At 44.7% G+C, this 21664-nt stretch overlaps 1 protein-coding gene across 1 annotated transcript in view; it reads left to right on the forward strand.

The window, feature by feature from the left end:
* The window catches only part of FAM189A1 (family with sequence similarity 189 member A1), a 363110-nt gene that overhangs the window by 189674 nt on the left and 151772 nt on the right, over window positions 1-21664 (forward strand). The gene's annotated exons all lie outside the window — the stretch shown is intronic.

Consider the following 21664-nt stretch of genomic DNA (forward strand, 5'->3'; position numbering starts at 1 on the left):
GTTCTTCCCAGCATGTGCATTAATATATTTATGTGTCCACGTCAGGACTGTACGGAGAGGTTTTCTGGGTTTTGATGGATAATGAAAAAGACGGCATGGATTTTTTCCTCTTAGGTAGTAATCAATTATTTAAAATCTCTTCTTTAAGTGATTAGACTTGGAGATAATGACATACTAAATATTAATGGAAATAGAAAAAAACCCACAAATCTTGCCTGTTGTAAACACCTCCTCCTTCGTGAGGGGAATCATGACATCCTGAAAAGGCACTGGGAGGGAGGGGTAGTTTAATTCAGGGGGCCTCCTCTTGTACAAAATACTGAGAAATTTCCTTAAAATTTTTTTATATTGACATTTTCAAATATTCACCAAAGTAGAGAGACTAGTATAATGAACCCCGTGTACCCCTATCCGTCCTCAATGGTATCAACATTGACTGGTCCTGTTTCATCTAAGCCCCTTGCTGGATTATTTTAAAGTAAATCACGGCTTGTGTATCGAGACGCTGACTCTTCTGTGCAGGGGCAAGTGGCGGCAGACACTGGGCCGTGGGGCCTGACGTTTTGGCTGTGCTGTGGGTCCCCTTCAGGGAAACGGGGACAACCTGCCCATCCCTCCTGACCTACCCACACCGTGCAGGGCAGAGAGAGTAGGCCATCAGCCTGGCGTCTGAACAGAGGAAAGCCGCCCTCCTTCGGGTGGGTGTGTGGGATGGGAGAAAGGGCACCCGTCCCCCGGCCACCGCACGCCTGCCCCAGCCCTACCCTGGGACGGAGCTTCTCGGGACTGGGCATCTTACCGCGAAGGATGCACGTGCTCATGCCTGCTGAGGGGTCAGGACTCCTTGTGCAGGTGGCGCAGGTGTGTCCTTGGGGTGGGGGGGGCCCGCTGCAGTAGGGTGGGTCTCGGGGCCTCGCCCAAGGAGGGTGGCCCCAGCGGGAGCCCCTGCAGCCGAGCTTTCCAGGGGCTCACCCCCCAGCTCCGCGCAGCCCAGCAGCTCTCCAGGTAGACGAGGAGGAAGGGCTCCCCCAGCTCAACTGGCTGCTTTGCTGAGTCAGGGAGGTAAGGGGTCGGTTAGGGTGACACCAGCTGCTGTCAGACCCCAGACTTCGTGTCTTAACTCCGTGAACACCTGCTTCCTGCTCCCGTCCAGGCGGGCCTTCCAGGCAGCAGCTGCTCCCCCAACACGAGATTCAAAGACCCCGCTTGCTTCCACCAGCGGTCCTGCACTCCCCAGGCCCGTGGGGTCCCCTGCATTTCAGTGAAGGGGGGAGAGGAAGGAGAGACACGTGCTCCTTGACTTCCTTGGCCTGAAAGGGACACTCATGCTTGCACGTCACACCAGTGGGGAGGGCTCGTCACGGGGCCCGAAGCGTGTCTGGTTGGGAAGGAAGCTGAAAAAGGTGGTCCCTCCCTGGACGGGTCCCTCCCAGAGACGGCCCACATTGTGGGGTGGGGACAGAGTCTTGGCGGAGAGCTGGTTGTCTCTGCTGTAAGGACACTCTTCTGTCTGTTGACCAGGATGATACAACTTTTGATTTGTTAGCGGAAAACTCACTCTCTGAACTGTGAGCGTTGATGTGGCCTTAGTTTCCCTCCCTTCCCAGCCTCACCCTGACACCTGGACCCTCTGGACTGCCGGCGTGTGGTGTGGGCCCCGACTGACAGGTCCTCCCCGACCCCTCTGGCCTCTGCCCTGCCCTTCCACTCATTACGGCTCGCTTCTCGCTGCTTCCTGGAAGCCCTCCTTCCCCCCAGGCTCCTCCGAGCGTCTGCGTCCAAGCCCCTCATCCTGTTCCACAACATGTAGGGTCCACCTACAAACTACTGTTAACAGGAACCACGTGCTGGGCGTTTCCTTCGTGCTAAGCCCTGCACGGGATCCGCTGAGCTTATCCACACAGTATCCTTGTGAGTAAGCTACTGTTTTTATCCCCATTTTCCAGAAGAAAAGGAAGACTTAGAAAGGTAAATATCTTGCCTAGGGTCTCACAGCTAGAATAGCTTGAAGTCTTGATTTAAATAATTCCTTTTTTTTAAGAATTATTTTTTATTGAGGTGACATTGGTTTATAACATCATATAAGTTTCATGTGTACAGCCTTATATTTCTACATCTGTGTGCGCTGCAGTGTGCTCACCACCAAATATCCAGTTTCTATCCATCACTCCTCCACTGAACCCCTTTCCCCTCTGGCAACCACTGTTCTGTTCTCTGTTATCTACGTGTTTGTTTTTGGTTGCTTTGGTATGTTCGTTTATTTTGTGTTTTGTTTGTTTTTAAGATTCTACATACAAGTGAAATGATACAGTATTTGTCTTTCCCTGTCTGACTTACTTCACTTAGCATAAAACCCTCAAGGTCCATCCATGTTGTCACAATTGGCAAGATTTTATCTTTTTTACGGCTGAGTAACAGTCTATTGTATATATATGCACCACATCTACTTTATCCATTCCTCTGGTGATGGACATTTAGGTTGTTTCCATGACCCGGCTATTGTAAATAGTGCTGCAGTGAACATCAGGGTGCATGTGTCTTTTCAAATTAGTGTTTTCTTTTTCTTCAGATATATGCCCAGCAGTGGGATTGCTGGGTTGTATGGTAGTTCTATTATTGATTTTTTGAGGAACCTCCATCCATACTGTTCTCCATAGTGGCTGCACCAATTTACATTCCCACCAACAGTGTAGGAGGGCTCCCTTTTCTCCACATCCTCTCCAGCATTTATTATTTCTTGCCTTTTTGACAATAGCCAGTCCAATGGGCATGAGGTAATAATCTCATTGCAGTTTTGATGTGTGTTTCTCTGATAAATAGTTATTTTATATCAAGCTCCACTTTTATCCTTTACTCTAAATGGTACATTTCCATCTTCCTGAGGCATAAAACTGAAGAGGCCACTGTGAGTTCTGGTTCATTTCCAGGGGGACACGACACGCCCCACCCCTGCGAATGACCACCAGAGCAAGTTGCCCTCTCTGAAGGGAGGTGTCTGCCCCTAGCGGTGTTGGAAGAGCCTCGCAGGCTGGCTGGGGGAGGCCAGGAGTGACGCTGATGTGGGGCTGCGGGGGCTGCCCTCGGTCGGTTGACCATATCTCTCCTCCGACGGGCTGGTGAGTGTGGGCCCGTCACAGCCCTGCTGGGCCTCCTTTCTCTGCCTCACTCTGAGCCCGTCAGACAGAGTGAGGTGAGGGAGGGGGTGTAAGCTTCAGGCCAGAGCGACTTGATGTGTTGTGGGTGGTGGAGGGGCTTGCGTTGGGAAAGAGGACAAGGTGGGGGCAGCAGGCTGGCTGATGGGGCCAGGAAGGAGGCCGCCCTTTCCAGCTGGGGCCTGTGATGTGAGGGGAGGAGGAGGGAGATGCTGTGACATTCTCACCATCGTATTTTCTAAGAGCCTTTCCAAATTCTGAAACAAGGCAGGCGCTACACCAGTAGAGAATACGTATGTTCACTTTTTTTTCATTCATTTTTTTCTATGTGCTAAGTGTCTCCTATGATTGAGATAATTGTCTTCCTTACATCAAACTATAAAAGGTTCTACATTACGCTAGATGCCAATTAAGATTCAGATTGTATAGCTCTGATTAGCTCATTTTTTTGAAAGATTCAGTGGCATGTCTTGTGATTGCTTATACATATATCAATATTGGAAACAGTCTCACACATAATCACAGGTAGTACAGGAGCCCCCTCCCACCATCCACGGTCCCACTTTACACGGTTTCAGTTACCCACCCTCAGCTGCAGTCTGAAGATATTAAATGGAAAATTCCAGAAATAAACAGTTCATAAGGGCTTCCCTGGTGGCGCAGTGGTTAAGAATCCGCCTGCCAATGCAGGGGGCACGGGTTTGATCCCTGGTCCAGGAAGGTCCCACATGCCGTGGATCAACTCAGCCTGTGCGCCACAACTACTGAGCCTGCACTCTAGAGCCTGTGAGCCACAACTGCTGAAACCTGCGTGCCTAGAGCCCGTGCTCTGCAATAAGAGAAGCCACCGCAGTGAGAAGCCTGCTCACCACAGTGAAGAGTAGCCCCCGCTTGCCGTAGCTAAAGAAAGCCAGCGCACAGCAACGAAAACCCAACACAGCCAAAAATAAATAAGTAAAATAAATTTTTTTAAATTAAAAAAAAAAACAATTCATAAGTTTTCAATTTCTTTCTGTTCTGAGTATTGTGGTGAAACCCATGCCATCCCACTCCAACCCCCCTGGGATGTGAATCGTCCCTTTGTCCAGCGGATCCCACCTGTTAGTCACTCAGTAGCCATCTGGGTTATCGGAGCGACTGTCGCAGTATCTCGGTGCTGTATTCAAGTGACCCTTATTTTACTTAATAAAGGCCCCAAAGCTCAAGAATAGTTATGCTGGCAATCTGGATACACCAGAGAGAAGCTGTAAAAGTGCTAGACTTAATAAGGAAAGAAAACTCGTATGCTGAGTTTGCCAAGATCTACAGTGAGGACAAACCTTCTCTCTGTGAAACTGTGAAGAAGGAAAAAGAAATTTGTGCTAGTTTTGCTGTCACTCCTCAACTGCAAAAGGTATGGCCATAGTACACTATAAGCACTTAGTTAAGATGCAAAAGGCATTACATTTGTACAATAAGATATTTGAGAGAGAGAGACCACATTCACATAAATTTTATTACAGTCTATTTTTATAATTATTCTGTTTTATTATTATTATTATTGTTAATCTCTTACTGGGCCTAACTTACGAATTAAGCTTTATCACGGGTACATATTGATATGTACAGGGTTCCGTACTATCTACCATTTCAGGCATCCACTGGGGGCCTTGGAATGTATTCCCTGCAGATAAGGGGGGACTACTGTACACTTAAAAAAAAACTTGAATGGGTAGTGCTGACCTGGACACTAGATTATTTGTGATAACTAATACTATTGAGAAACTGATAACCACGGGGTTGAAAACATTTTTAGAATTTATTTTTATATGTAACAAATTACAGTTTATTTAGTATAGTTTTTTAAGAGCAAAGTAGACATATTTTGAAAAGTACTAATCTGTAGGAATCAGAGTGTCATATAGAGTGATGTGTTAAGTACTGTTTGTGTTTTATGTTATAGTGGTTGAGGAGTCTGACTTTTTGGTTTATTCAGATAGTGGTTTACTTTTATTGCTAAATTTTATCAACCCCAATGGGAGTGTATATCGGTTAGGGTTCAGTCTGAGAGGCAGAACCTCTATGAGCCAACACCAAGCATCTCTGTGAGTCAGACTCTTCGAACCGCTGCTCTGGCCCCACTGCCCATCACCCTAACCACACCCACCTGGTCTTTGGTGATGAAGTGCCACCACTCGGTCCCTGCCGCCCTGGGATCCCAGAATCCTCATGCACTTGGGGATCCTAGTTTGATGGCAGCACAGGCATGTCTACTGTAGTTTCTTATCTACAGAGGAGAGTCCTTCAGGGCTCCTGAAGTGTGCTGGGGCTCCCCTCACAGATGTATTCTCAGCGCCGTGGTGGAAGCTGTGTCCTCGGGATCCTCCGGGACAGGTGAGCAGGTCTTACATGAAGAGTGCACTCTGTCATTCCAGTCTCCCCCAGCCTTTAAGTTCCTCCCTCGAGGATATACCTAGAAGGTCTGGCATTTCAACTTCACTTAGTGCAGCCCACCTTGGGGTTCGTATTTGAGCCAAACAGACAGCGAGAATCCTTCCTAATTCCTCCAGCTAAGACGTTGAATGCCAGAATCTCTGCTTGGTGGGCCCATTTCACTAACCTTGGCCCGATTCAACAGTGTATTCCTTCTACCTTGATGCCCCACCATCCGTGGTAAGTCCTAAGATTGCCCGTGTCCAGCTGTGAGAAGGGTCCCCAGGCTGCAGCACAGGTAGGGGCAGTCTGGGCAGAGCCTGGCACACTAGCTGAGTTAAGGAGAACAAGCTGAGGGGCCGGGACTTCAGGGTGGGTAGAGCTTTCAGGACAAGTGCCTGAGAGCTTACAAAAGTCCTGGAGACCCACAGATGATCCCTTACCAGTATTCGGCTGATACTGATCAGCTCTTGCAGGTGAGGCCAGGAAAGAACCAATGAGAGGCTTAGAAGGAGCAGCACCAGGCGCCAAAAGCAGGGCTTTCCCACCGCCCAGGCTGGAAAACCTCATGATTCGTTGGGACAGCAGGTAGAATACTCAGCAGAATCTTGCTTCCGTTATAGGGAATAATAAGCTCCAGGCTCAGTGCTGCTCCAGTCCTGTCTGGCAGATCTTGAGAGCTAGATCCAAAAGAATCAAACCATTTCCAAGTAATTTATACATGTCCCAGAGCAAAGTTCAAGAATGTTCATAGGAATACAAAATTATCCACCCAAGACAGCATGCATAATCGGATTACTAGGCACGCAGAGAAACAGGAAGATGCAGCCTGACATATGAGAAAAATTAACAAATTGAAACCGATACAAAACTGACCTGGATGTTAGAAGTAGCTGACAAAGATATTAAAACAGTTGTTATAACTGTATTGCAGATGTTTGAAAGTAGAGACAGTATAAAAAAGACCAGTTGAACTTCCAGTGAACTACAGTGGGAGAAAAAATTCATTGGACAAGATGAACAACAGATTAGACCAGAGATAAGAAAGGATTAGTGAACTCGAAGGCATTGCACTAGAAATTATTCCAAAATGTAGGACACAGAGAAAAAAGAATTTTGTGAAAAATGGAAAAATCATTAGTGAGCTGTGTGGGGAAATTTCAAGAAGCCTCATATCCGTGGAATGGGTACCTAAAATAGTGGGGATGGACAGGAAAAAACTATTTGAGGAAATAATACTGAAATGTTTTTTCAAAATTGGATAAAACTATGAGCCCACAGATCTGAGAAGCTCAATGTGCACAAAGAACAGGAAGTATGAAGAAAAGCACACCAAGGTATTATGGAATTTATAACATATATATGGAAAACTTGTGTAAATGCAGGAAGATAGAAGTATACAGTGTAAGGCTCTTAAGCTCTGTGGTGAGCTGTGATAAGGTGAATATATATACTATAAGCCCAAACACAACCACCAGCATTAAAATAAATTTTTTTTAAGACTTGGCTAATGAGCTAACAAAGGAAATAAAATGGAGTCATAAAAAATACCCAGTTCATCCAAAAGAAGACAGAAAATAAAGGAGAAATTAGACGATGAATAGATGAGACAGAAAGGAAACAAATAAAAAGATTTCATTGCCCGTTTGAAGTTTTCTGTGACGTGCCTGTTTACATCTTCTGTCTATTTTTCTGTAAGACTGTTTGTCATTAATTTGTGGGATTTCTTAATATAGTAATTATTTTCCATTTTAGGTGACTAATATTTTATCCCAGTCTGTTGTTTGTCTTTGTCTTTTAATTTTTGATGAAATGCCTTTTTAAAAAAAATACAGGATTGTTAGCTTGGTTTTTTTTTGCGGTACACAGGCCTCTCACTGTTGTGGCCTCTCCCGTTGCGGAGCACAGGCTCCGGACGTGCAGGCTCAGTGGCCATGGCTCACGGGCCCAGCCGCTCCGTGGCATGTGGGATCTTCCCGGACGGGGGCACGAACCCGCGTCCCCTGCATCGGCAGGCAGACTCCCAACCACTGCGCCACCAGGGAAGCCCGAACACCATTTTTTGAATGTTCAGTATTTCTCCTCGCATTTGAAGTGTCCCCTCCCCGCTGCTATGGACATGGGTGTGTTTATTAATCCCTATTTCATGAATCTGTTGGTCCATTTCTAAGCCAATACTACAATGTTTTAATTACTCTAGCTTTATAATAAATTGCTCTTTGATTTTTTTCATAATTTTCTTGGCTACTTCTGTGCCTTTTCTCTTCAGTAAATTTTAAAATCAGTTTGTAAAGTTCTCAGCTGCTAATGATTTGAGTTTCATTGTGATGCATTCTAGGAAAATTACATCCATAATGTTGAGAGATGGGAATATGTTTTCTGTTAGAATTTCTGGAAAGACAGTTGTGTGTTGATCTTATATCTGGTTACAACACACGGTAGTGAAGTGTTGTAATAGAGCTAATTGTTTGTCTATTGGATATTTCAAGAAAAGTTTTCCAGGGGAATTTCTTTCATTAATTATTGATTATATCTCTCCTGTGTATTTCTCAGCCTTCTCGAGTTCATGCTACTCAGAGTAGGTAAAAGGATATTCTACCTGCTGCAGGCAGAAAAACTGATGGCATAGAATTCTTAACATTTTCCAACATGTTCTTTTTCTGTACTTGCTGGGATATTTCTTGTTTTATTTTCTAGATGACTAGTTTGGGCCTCAGCCACATCCATGCTACTGCCTGACCCGCCTGCTGAATTTTTCATTTTGAGGACACCTGTGTTGCTTTCAAAGAATCCTCTGTTGTTCTCTAATTGCTGCTTTTTCTCAGCACCTTGTTGGCAGTTTAGGAAGCATGCGCTCTAGGGGCGCCGTCGCCTCCTAATATTAATTCGAATTTTGTTCATCAGGTTTCCTGCCTCCCCGTGTTTTCAGCTCCCCCCACTGGCCAGTTGGCCTCGACTCCTTTAGGTCCTTATTCATGAGATTAGTGTTCCTCAGACGTGTGGCATCTTTGGTTTCCTGTTCGTACTTACAGAAGAAGGACCATTTGGACGAGCGGAGGTAGTTGGTGGCTGGTTGCTGGGTGTCTCCTGTCTTCTTGTTTGGGGTGGGCAGCAGTTCCTACTCCCCCGCCCGGCTGGGCCTGCCCCACAAGGCCAAGGCCGTCTTTGGGATCTGTGAAAGGGGATCTCCAGGTGGACGGGCAGGATCTGGTGCAGGCTGCTGGGGAGGTGAGCAGCTGGGGAAGGCGCACCTGACTTTACTCCCCCAGGTGAAGCTGCCTTCCCTCCCTCTGTCTCCGTCTGCAGTGTCCATGGTGAAGGTCAGCAGTGTCTCAGGCCGTGCATGTACCGGACAGATGGTGATGCTGATGCTGATCACAGCCACGATTGCTGACACTCATCCAGCACCCTCTGTGGTCCAGAGGCTCTCCTAACTGCCGCTCTATGATGTGAGGGCTGCCAGGGTTAGTCACGCTCAGGGTTGTACAGCTGGTCGGTGGCAGCGCTCAGCTGTCCCCCAGGTGATGTGTTTCTGAGCTTCTGGAGCTTCTCCATCCTGCTGAATCCCCCGAGGCACGTGGAAAACCATTGCTCCAGGGCCATTGCATCATCTCCGTTTGGCTTCCATACTGACATGCGCGGATGTAGAACACACCATGTGCCTGGCCTTTTCCAAGTGTTCTCGCCCCGACGTTCTCCTGATGCTGGGGGCACCTCTGTTGTCATCCCGCCTTACACCAGGAGGAGGGATGGGACCTGGGACAATGTGGGGCATCCACAGTGGGTGACACCAGCTCAAGCCGCCTGGCCCGTGGGCTCTGTCCTCCTCGCTGGGCTGCCACCTTCCTCGAGTCCTTTAAATTCAACAACAACAGACCTCCTTCTTTACTGACTGAGGTGTCGTCCAGCTTCCTTATTAACACCTCAGATGGAGACTCACTGCACTTACGATCAGACCAAATAAAACACTCTCACGTCCAGTTAATTATTTCATGGTTTCCTTTCCATTAGAAGCTGCCAAATGGAGGACTTTTTTGTTCTTTCATATTTTGTTTTCTTCAAATGGGGGCTTCCCTAGTTTTGCATTCATTCCAGCAGGTGTTTGGGAGCTTCTTCAGCTGCAGGGAGGCTTCTAGCCCTGGTGAGTCCGGTGTGTGGCGCCAGGAGCCTTACTGAGCTCCCGACTTTGCTGTTCACCGGCCAGAACATCTCCTGTCCATTGGAATCTAATTCACTGGAGCTAGACCAGAAGTGATAGTAATAGGGGTCTGATAATTAGTTCCTATATACTTATACTCAGGTGTAAATCACTGATTCTTACCATAATGTCTGTTTTGTTGGATGCCTTCAGACAACTGATGAAAAAGAAAAATTGCCTTTTTTGATTGCCTTTCCATTCTGCTTGGATTCTGGTTTTTTGTTTTTTTCAACTGCAATATTTAATGACACATGGCAAAAGCCAAGGAATTGGAAGGGAATGATGAACGAACTTCCGCCTGGATGAGGGTTTTTCTCTCTCTTCATTGCTATGGCGATCATTGTCCAATGTAAGGAAGCTTAAAATCTTACGCTGCATATATCAACTTCTTTTTTAAAGTATTTTTGAATTTTTGTACTAGCAAAAATGTTTCCTGATGTGCACATCAGAAATTCAGTCCTGGTCTCCCTTCAGATTTGTATGTTTGGCCATATTTTGTGGAAAAAAATGTATGAATCACTTTAACCTTTAATATGAGATGTAGGAAACCTGTAGGGCTTTCTTTCAAGCCCGTTGAATTGAGCACAAATATAACTTTAATACGCTATTTAAAATTTTAGGTGAGTTAAAGGTTAATATGTTTAATGTAAATGTATTTGCAGTCATTATTTATTCAGAAAATTCGTTATAAATCCACTATGGGGGTTTCTCACAGTCAAGATCATGACCTCTTGAATATGTTCAAAAGAATGTATTTTGCTTGATCACGTTAAAGATGAAGGCTTCATTTGTTAGTGCTGAGGACGAGAAGGAATTAGGGTATACCCGTATTTATAAGGCAATATTTTACGCTGCTAATACAGCAGCTGAAGTATCTAAAGCCCCCTATCTTAATTATGAAAATAGACTAATACACTTGTCTTTAAATTTACTAACAGTATTAAATTTAATCAGGGGAACATGTCTAACCAGAAAATTGAGACTGAAATGGACTAATTAAATTATAGCATAATGAAACCACTCAAGGCCAAGTGAAATTAGAAGTGGTCATTGAAAAAATACTCATTTTTATTACAACGTGACATTTGTTGATATTTGCTTAAATCACTTTTCAGTATAAATTTCTTTATTTTGATCCATCTCATTCTTTTTTTTCTTTTCCATTATGGTTTATTACAGGATATTGAATATAGTTCTCTGTGCTGTACAGTAGGACCTTGTTGTTTATCCATCCTGTACATAATAGTTTACATCTGCTAATCCCAAACTCCCAATCCTTCTCTCCCCACCCCCCTTCCCCTTGGCAAGCACAAGTCTGTTCTGTATGTCTGTGAGTCTGTTTCTGTTTTGTAGATAGATTCATTTGTGTCATATTTTAGATTCCACATACAATTGATACCATATGGTATTTGTCTTTCTCTTTCTGACTTACTTTGCTTAGTATGATAATCTCTAGGTCCATCCATGTAGCTGCAAATGGCATTCTTTTTTATGGCTTAGTAGTATTCCATTGTGTATATATACACCACATCTTCTTTATTCATTCATCTGTGGATGGACACTTAGGTTGCTTCCATGTCTTGGCTATTGTGAATAGTGCTGCTATGAACATTTGGGTATGTGTATCTTTTCAAATTATAGTTCTGTCCAGATATATGCCCAGGAGTGGGATTGCTGGATCATATGGTAGCTCTATTTTTTGTTTTTTTAAGGAACTGCCATAATTTTTTCCATTTTTTTCAGCTGGCTGCACCAACTTACATTCCCACCAACAGTATAGGAGGATTCCCTTTTCTCCACACCCTCTCCAGCATTTTTTATTTGTAGACTTTTTAATGATGGCCATTCTGACCAGTGTGTAGTTTGATTTGCATTTCTCTAGTAATCAGCGATTATGAGCATCTTTTCACGTGCCTCTTGGCCATCTGTATGTCTTCTTTGGAGAAATGCATCAGACACATTCTTAAATGAAAATGTAATAAAACTTGCTTTTTGCAAGAGATCATGAGCTTGGACGGGAAGATTAAAAACAAGGTAGACAGAGATACCTGGTAAGGTAGTTGTGTGCTTGAAAGCATAATGAATTAAATGCATCGAATTGCACCTGGAAACAATTTAAATAGGCTTTTCCCTGGTTGTTACCTCTGAATGACTGTTGAGAATCTTCTCAGAAAGAGTGAATTGTTCTGTAGCCCAGCCTGGGGAATGTTACTCTCTCCCAAGAGGGCAGAGACCAGAGAGCGGCGAGGTCTGTTGGAAGGGCGCTGAGGACACGGGCCGTCTTGGGGAGCTCAGGACCTCGTGGAGGGTGGGCCACCATCAGCAGGTGTCCCCGTGCCTGCCTTGGATGGAGTCCTAGACACTTTCTATGTGTATCTTTACCTACGGCTTGGGTGGTGTACTTGTACCCATGTCCATTGGTTAATGTGCCGTGAGGGGAGCTGTAGAAAGCTGGACCCTCAGTCCATGGTCAATGTCTTGATTATGATAAACCCCTTAGTAGCTCCAGTTATGGGCACCTTTATAGATGTTTCCAGAAGAGCAGAGTTTGCTTCACTGCTGAGGCTTGGTTACGTGTCTCCTGGTGCCCTTAAGTAGATGACCTTTATATGTGTAACCTTGGGCTGATTCTGACTTGTAGCCAGTTCCTTATTGTGTCTGCCTGGACACATAAAGGACATGGTCAGCACACAGTAGGTTTCAGAACCATCAAGCGATGAGACTTAGAGCCCGTGGTTGCACTAAAATACATCATGCAAGACATGGAGACTGTGTGAGGAGTTGGACACAAAGAAGCACAAGGTAATGGTCTTGCCTTCTATATACAGAATAGATAACTAATAAGGACCTACTGAATAGCACAGGGAACTCTATTCCATACTGTGTAATGACCTCTATGGGAATAGAATCTAAAAAAGAGTGGATACATGTGTATGTATAACTGACTCACTTTGCTGTACACCTGAAACTAACACAACATTGTAAATCAACTATTTTCCAGTAAAAAAACGTTAATCAAAAACAAGTTTAGTGTAGATGAGGACTTGATAGGAATTGTAGAAATAGCAATGAAATATTAATGTAATAGGGAATAGTTGCAAGTTAGAACTTAGTAAGTTAAGGAATGATTGTATATGAAGTTTGTTTAGAAAGATGAAAGGAAGATGGTGCCTCCCAGCCCTTTCTGTGCATCCAGGCATGGCAGCCGTGCAGAATGGGTGCTCACTGTTACCAGCGACGAACAGAGCATCCCTTCCACAGCGATGTGTGCTTGGCCGCAGTCACAGGGGTAGTCCTCTCAGAAGCTGGGATAGAGAAATCCAGGTCTGTTTGCTTTCAAAGGGTCGGCTCTTTTCCTCATGTCCTGCTACTTCCACAAGGGCTGAGGTGGGGAAAGACTGATTCATCTTACAGTAAGGATGCGACTCAGCGTAGGTGTCGAACGGGTGGAGTTTGGGCAGGTGGATCAGAGAGTGGGGTCCTTGCCGGCCAGCAGAATAACGTAAACAAAATCCAAGAAGCAAGAAAAGTACAAGGTCCAAGGGTCCAGGAGTCAATCCCACCATAGAAGCTTTGGGGAGAAAGGGACGGCACTTCTCTCTCGCTTTCACATTGTCCCTGGCCTGTGCGGGAACACTTCCGGCATCAGGAGATGGTGACTTCCCCGAGCAGCCCGCTTCTTAGAGTGCTTCCTGCTGGTACTTCAGTAAAGGACTCCTGGACGCTCACTGCCCCAGTGCTGGCCTCATCGTCTGATGCTTATGGTCTGGAAAAGAGAGTCTGGTGTTGGGGCCGGAGGATCGTATGTCTCCTGGTCCAAGCGGTGTAAGCAGGGTGGTCTGAGGGACAGGGTGACTCCGCAACTGAGAGGGGCAGGCGCAGTGGCTGGCAACGTCCTTCCTGTGCTTAATTGCTGTGTTGGTGATTTAACTCACTGTATTAGTGATGAGACTTCTGTTTATAGAGGTGTGTCAAAAGCGTCTGTAACTCACAGGAAATGGAGGATGTCCTGTCCAGTCCCTTCTTGACAAGAACTGTCTGATGTCCACCTTAGATATTCCTGCGCCTCTAAAGTGTCTCCTTCCCCTAATGGACTTCCTTTTCCCTGGGGTCTTCACGGTCTCCTAATAGAAAAAAGTCGTTAAGGGAAAAAAAAAGTCTAATATGCTGAGGTAGCTCTAATATAAGAAAAGTAATAAATGAAGTGTCACTAGATTCCAAATGCATATTCTTTCAGAAAGAAGGCAATTACTGTTATAAAGATATAGCATTAGAAAAATTATTATGGCTGAGACGTATGTGGTGTGTCTGTGTGCAGCACAGTTAATTTTAAAAGTATTACCAAGCATATAAATCATAAGAATAAAATGCTGAACCATACTAATTGAAAGTGAATTTAATATGCAGTTCTGAGGAACTGTCTCTACCTACCCAGCTTTAAAAAATTGTTACTTATAGGCTATTAGTTATCAGATTTTCTTTCAAATGTCCAACCTCTTCTAATGAAGAATATTACTCATGGGCTTTATCTCTGATCCCTGAATAATTTTATTCTGTAGAGTAAGTGATGGTAATACTGGAACATCCATGTTTTACCCTGATTTTTATGTACATTGAATCAAATCACTATAGGTTTCAATTTGTATCAAAATACAAAGATTCTGATTGGGAATGAAAAGAAAACTCAGAGGTTTCTAATTTGTTTTGCTCTTCACTTTGTGTGGTTCAACAATTGGTGGAAAAATGGATTGAAGTTGATTTCAAATAGCACTATATAGGCAGTGTTAGCTAATGACTCTCAGAAGTTTTTTGTTTTTGTTTTTACATCTTTATTGGAGTATAATTGCTTTACAATGGTGTGTTAGTTTCTGCTTTATAACAAAGTGAATCAGTTATACATATACATATGTTCCCATATCTCTTCCCTCTTGCGTCTCCCTCCCGCCCACCCTCCCTATCCCACCCCTCCAGGCGGTCACAAAGCACCGAGCTGACCTCCCTGTGCTATGTGGCTGCTTCCCACTAGCTATCTACCTTACGTTTGGTAGTGTATATATGTCCATGCCACTCTCTTGCTTTGTCACAGCTTACCCTTTCCCCTCCTCATATCCTCAAATTCATTCTCTAGTAGGTCTGTGTCTTTATTCCTATCTTTCCCCTAGGTTCTTCATGATATTTTTTTTTCTTAAATTCCATATATATGTGTTAGCATACCGTATTTGTCTTTCTTTCTGACTTACTTCACTCTGTATGACAGACTCTAGGTCCATCCACCTCATTACAAATAGCTCAATTTCATTTCTTTTTATGGCTGAGTAATATTCCATTGTATATATGTGCCACATCTTCTTTATCCATTCATCCGATGATGGACACTTAGGTTTTTAAAAATCAGTTGCATTGATTATTTGCAGATTGACTTTAGGAGGAAGGAAGAAATTATCTTCCTTTCTTATATGTGTAGTGTCATCTCCAAACACAGGTCGAGGCAGTGCCCCCTGCCCCCGCCCTGCTATAGAAAACTGGAAAATGCAGGGACAGGACTGAGAAACACTGCAGGGCTCTGCCCCCACCCCACCCAGCCACTGTCAGGTTCATCTCATCTTTTTCTACAAATGGCTTTTTGCTTCATGATCCGCATGAATATCCTCCACTACAGCTCTGTTTCTCTCAGCCTCCTATTTCCATCACTTTTTGCTCCGTTTGGATTTTATATTCTTAAATATACTAGTGTTCATTATTCGTGGATCGCAGCATTTACTAATATAAAGTGGGCTTGTCCCAATTTAATGTTTTATTGTTGTGAATTCTGCTTCATCTAAAATTAAAGCACCAACCTTCTTTTCCTTTTGTTCAAATTTGCCTGAATCTTTGCCTATCATTTTTACTTTAATTTCTCTATTTTTGTAGGTATGACTCTCATGCAAATCAGTCTGCTTAAACTAGGGTAATTACTTATTGTGAAATCTTTTATTTATTTGTGAAGTGTTTGTTATTCTTTTTATCTTTCTGTTTTTACATTTTTATTGGCACTTCCGATTTTTATGCTGTGTTTTTTCTAAAAACACTGCTTTCAGTGTGCTTTACTTTATGCAGATACTTAAAAGGTACGCAGCTAGTTTTTTATTTGATACAGTTGCATTTAAAATATAGCGCTTTGTTCAATTTTAAATGATGAAATATTTATTAAAATAAAATGTTATTAAACATGAATATATGACAGATACAGTGGAATGTGTGTAAAGTTGTGAAGCATAACTTTGAAACCAGCATAAGGAATGTGAGTCACCCAGGCTGGGGCCTCCCTCTGGACTCTTCCTCATCTCATCTCCTGCTTCTCTTCAGAGCAGGGATTTCACGTTCATCATTCTTTTGCCACAGATGAGCGTGTCCCTAAATAATGCATTATTTTTATTTGTTTTTGAACTTTACATGGATGGAACCACAACCTGTATTCCTCTATGACTCGCTTTTCTTCATTCATGCAGTTGTGGCTTCATCCATGTTTGTGCATGTAGCTCTAGATGAATTATCTTTATAATTAATGGTACAGTATTCCATCATGTGAATATATGGTACATCACAGTGTATTTGCCTGTTCCCCTTTAGTGGACAAGTGGGCATTTATATAACTTTTCTGCTATTATGAACAGAGCTTCTGTGAATGTTTTAATACCAGTCTCCTTGTGTACGTGGGTGAGGGTTCCACTGGTGTAAGAGCCTAGAATCAGTGGTCACCAGGATGAATATTTTCATTTTTATGGAATAACGTCAAATGGTTTTCCCAAAGCATTTGTATAATGTCGATGTCCAGCAGTGTTCCACATTTGTTCTAGAACTTCATAGGGCCTGATGTTAAGTTTGCTGATCTGGTGGATGTAACAGAGTCTTCATGGTCTCGTTTGCATTTATCTTATTCCTGATGAAACAGGCCAACTTTTAGTCTTTACTGGCCATTGCAGTTCCTGTTCCCTAGTATGTGAGTTTATCTGTTTTACCCATTTCTATTGTTTAATCTTTTTCTTACTATTCATAGAAGTTCTTTATATTACATCTTTTGGAGGTTGTTTCTTTTTTAAACATGTGAAAATATCCCCTTCCAGGTTTTGACTTACCATCTCACTTTTTTTACGGTCACCTTTCCTTATCAGTCTCTTTCACTATGGTTAATTTTTGTGCATGGGTGTGGGTATCTTTCATTAAGAAGTCCTTCCTGGGGTGACGTCATCAGTAGGGCAGAATAGGGGTTTTCTACCATCTTCCCTCTAAAGAACGCCAGTTTTTGACAGTCGCCCACAGAAGAGAGTACCTTTGTGTTCTGGGACTCCAGCAGAGAAGTCCCAGGACACTGTTGGAGCAAACGCTATCTGAGATGGGATGCACTGAAGACCATAAGAGGACCAGGTTCCCTTTACCTGCTCCACCCCTCCCCCAAGGCAGCACGGCTCAGGGCCCAGAGAACCGTCTCAGCCCACGATGTCTCCCCCAAGGGAAAGTGGAGCGTGCGGGTGAGCCACCAGCTTCCCCAGCCATGGGGGATGCTGCCAAACAGGCCCCCTTCATTCTGGCCCAGTCAGGATACTGAGGGGTCCTGCACAACCTGGGAGGGGGCGGGGACTGGGAGAACAGAGCCAGGGCTCTCAGAGGGCATCAGGGGCACCCCATCATTAGGCCCGCCCACGAGCCTCTGCAGATGCCTGGCCCGCAGACCCCGCACCTGGCCCAGGGCACCCCAGCACTCCACACACCACCACCGGGGAACTAGAGAATATTTCAGTGTAGGTAAGTTATACCTGCCAAAGAAGTGGATTATAAAATTTTCTCCTGGCAGAAGATAAATGTTAGCAGTTTTGATTCTGTGCATCTAAGACCCTCCTCACGTTTCCATTTTATATTTAGAGCTCAGGCTGTGTAACCTTCCCTCATTTGTTTCCCTGGTGGTTTCACTCCCCTGTTGATCGTCTAAGGACTGACTTCAGCCTGTCCTCCGAATTTTTGTCCATCTTTTTAGGTTGGGTACACGGGGATATATATTCCTCAGACCATGTGTCAGCCAAAGTAGCCATCTGTTCCTTCCCACACAAGAGCGGCTGGACTTGATGCAGAATTCCCGAGTAACCATTTTTTCTGGCATTAGTAATTTGAGGAAAGTTCTGAAGCCAATGTGAGTTTCATTCTGTAATGAGAACAGGATTATTTGTTTATTTGTTTTCAGGTCTTCTCTGGAAACGTATTATTGGTCATTTTTTTCTTTTTATTTTCATGTCTATCCCTTTTTAATTTTTTTGGCTTTCTCAAGTTTAGCTTCATCAGTTGTTTTTAAACTTTATTTTTTAAGCAAGTGGAACTCTTAAAAAACTCAAATTATTTTCCAGAACCACAGTTTATAAAACAGATAAGGGACTCTCTCCTGGGGATGCCTGGAGCTCTACATCCTCTGCATCCTTGAGGGTCCAGCAGGAAACAGAGCACATACAGGCAGGCCTAGGAGATAGTGTGGGTTTGGTTCCAGACCACTGTAATAAATCAAAAATTGCAGTAAAGCAAATCACACAATTTTTTTTTGTTTCCCAGTGCATATAAAAGTTATGTTTACATTATACCGTAGTCTAAGTGTGCAATAGCATTATGTCTAAAGAAAACAATGTACATACCTTAATTAAAAAATACTGTATTGTTAAAAAAGGCTCACAACCATCTGACCCTTCAGTGAGTCGTCATCTTTTTGCAATAGTAGAATCAAAGATCACCGATCACAGACCACCAGAACGAGTATAATAAGAGTGAAAAGGTTTGAAATATTGTGAGAATTACCAAAATGTGACACAGAGACATGAAGTGAGCAAATACTGTTGGAAAAATGGTGCCAGTGGACTTGCTCGACACAGGGTTGCCTCAGACCTTCAATTTGTACAAAACGCAGTATCTGCGAAGTACAATAAAAGGGGATCTGCCTGTAATCAGAGTAGGTAAAGTTTAAAAAGGAGACTGTTTACAAAGGAGAGGGCATGGCTGAAAGAAGCCAGCAGGGGAAGCAGAGGCCTTAGGTCCAGCACCAGCCCCTAGGCCTGTAGGGTAGAGGGAGGGCAGGCACTGGGGCCTGGAGAGAGCAGGGAGTTCCTAGGAAAGGACCCCCTGAGGAGAGGCGTGGCCTTGGGTAGAAGGCGGGCACTGCCAGGTCACGTGGTCCAGCAGAGGGAATAAGAATCTCACCTGTCTCCCCTCCCCACCCCCCTCCCCTTAGTGCCTCTCTGTCTGAACCCCCTGGAGAACAGGGGAGCCCAGCCCTGGCAACTCATCAAGATCACGCCCCAAGCAGCAGTAAAGGGTGCACAGTGGGTCTGGAGCACAAGCAGAAAAATCTAGCAAAATTGGAAAGAAACTTAAATGCTACTCTACAGCAAATGTTTTAAATATTTTTAACAATTTTGATTTTTTCTTTTCCGTATCCAGCCTGCTCTTTACTATTTTCAGTGCAGATTTTCACTTGGTATGTCTCTTTTTCTGTGCAGCCTCTTATCTTGGTGTGTTTCCTTCTGGTCATCAGCTATTCTCATCCCTTCCTTTCCTATCATTGCAGTCTGCTCCTGTTTCATAGAAGAAATGTCCCTTTATCACTGGGAAATACATATAGAAAATTCCTAAGGATTTCTTCTGATTTCATCATAATATTTATTTTAAAGTTAACCCTTTTCCCCCTGATGTCCTAAACACACCCCCATTCCCTTACGATAGAAAGATCTTATTTAAAGTTATGTGTGTATATAATACACGTATGTGTGTCTTTTTATCACGTTCCTGAAAGGAAGGTGAGCTTTACTTACTGGGAAGCATAATAATGTGGTTAAGAGCACAGGCTCCGTTTCTTATTCACTGTATGACCTTCAGCAAATCTCTGAACCTTTACACCCCAGTCTCCCCACCATAACATCAGGATCCTAAGAGCTCCTGCCTTGGATGAGTGACTCCATCCCTATGAGGCTCAGTTCACTCACCTGTGTGATACGGAAAATGACAGAACCTGCCTCAAAGACCAGTGACTGCACTGTGGCCATGGTATTTAGATTACAGGGGTCGTTGTAACAACGAAACGAGGTACTGGCTCTGGGGAGCATATAATGGTCAGTGCTGTGGGCATTCACTTGTTTACATCTGTACACCCTCACGTGCAGAAACGTACATACATACACACAACACACACATTCCCATACATACTGATATATACACATGCATGCACAGTGCATAACCACACACGTGTGCTTACATACAGACACGTACAGACAAACAGCCTCTGCAGACAGGACCCTTCCGGGGCACCTCTCAGCACCTGGCAGGTACCGGGAGCTCATGGCCGGTGTGCCTGTGCTCTTTGTGACCTGTTCTCTTTTGGGTGCAGTGTTTCGTCTCATCTTTTTTTCTGAAGTACCCACACCAGCAAATGCATCAATCCGCAGGAGACTTTCTTTTTTTTTCTTTTTGCCGTTTTTGTAAATGAGGGAACTAAATGATATATTTTTAATACTGAAAAAATGCTATGGGATTAACAAATACACACTACTATATACAAAATGGATAACCAACAAGGACCTACTGTATAGCACAGGGAACTATACTCAATATTCTGTAATAACCTATAAGGGAAAAGAATCTGAAAAAGAATAGATATATAAAACTGGGTGGGGGGGCTTCAAGACGGCCGAGGAGTAGGACGTGGAGATCACCTTTCCCACAGATACATCAAAAATACATCTACATGTGGAGCAGCTCCTACAGAACACCTACTGAACTCTGGCAGAAGACCTCAGACTTCCCAAAAGGCAAGAAACTCCCCATGTACCTGGGTAGACCAAAAGAAAAATCAGAGACAAAAGAATAGGGACCGGACCTGCACCGCTGGGAGTGAGCTGTGAAGAAGAAAAAGTTTCCACACACTAGGAAGCCCCTTCACTGGCAGAGATGGGGGATGGGGGGGGGTGTGCGTCAGAGCCACAGAGGAGAGCGCAGCAACCTGTGTGCAGAGGGCAAAGCGGAGAGATTCCTGCACAGAGGATCGCTGCTGACCAGCACTCACCAGCCCAAGAGGCTTGTCTGCTCACCTGTAGGGGTGGGAGAGGGCTGGGAGCTGAGGCTCCGGCTTCGGAGGTCAGATCCCAGGGAGAGGGTTGGCTGTGTGAACACAGCCTGAAGGGGGCTAGTGCGCCACAGCTAGCTGGGAGGGAGTCCGGGAAGAATTCTGGAACTGCCTAAGAGGCAAGAGACCATTGTTTCGGGGTGCGCAAGGAGAGGGGATTCAAAGCACCGCCTAAACAAGCTCCAGAGACGGGCGCAAGCCGCAGCTATCAGCTCGGACCCCAGAGACGGGCATGAAATGCTAACGCTGTGCTGCCGCCACCAAGAAGCCTGTGTGCGAACACAGGTCACTCTCCACACCCCCAGGAGCCTGTGCAGCCCGCCGCTGCCAGGGTCCCGGGATCCAGGGACAAGTTCCCCGGGAGAACACACGGCGCGCCTCAGGCTGGTGCAAGGTCACGCAGGCTCGCCCTGCATTCCAGTTATAACTACTGTACCCCTCCCTCCACCCAGCCTGGATGAGCAAGAGCCCCCAGTCAGCCGCTGCTTTAACCCCGTCCTGTCTGGGCGGGAACAGGTGCCTGAGGGCGACCTACACACAGAGGTGGGACCAAAACCAAAGCTGAGCCCCAGGAGCTGTGCGAACAAAGAAGAGAAAGGGAAATTTCTCCATGCAGCCTCGGGAGCAGTGGATTAAATCCCCACAAATAACTTGATGCACCCTGCATCTGTGGGATACCTGAACAGACAGCGAATCATCCCAAATTGAGGCGGTGGACTTTGGGAGCAACTGTAGGCTTGGGGTTTGCTGCCTGCAACTGATTTGTTTTTG

Source organism: Monodon monoceros, unplaced genomic scaffold, assembly GCF_005190385.1.
Source record: "Monodon monoceros isolate NGI ecotype Baffin Bay Population unplaced genomic scaffold, NGI_Narwhal_1 Super_Scaffold_21, whole genome shotgun sequence".
NCBI classification, from domain to species: Eukaryota; Metazoa; Chordata; class Mammalia; order Artiodactyla; family Monodontidae; genus Monodon; species Monodon monoceros.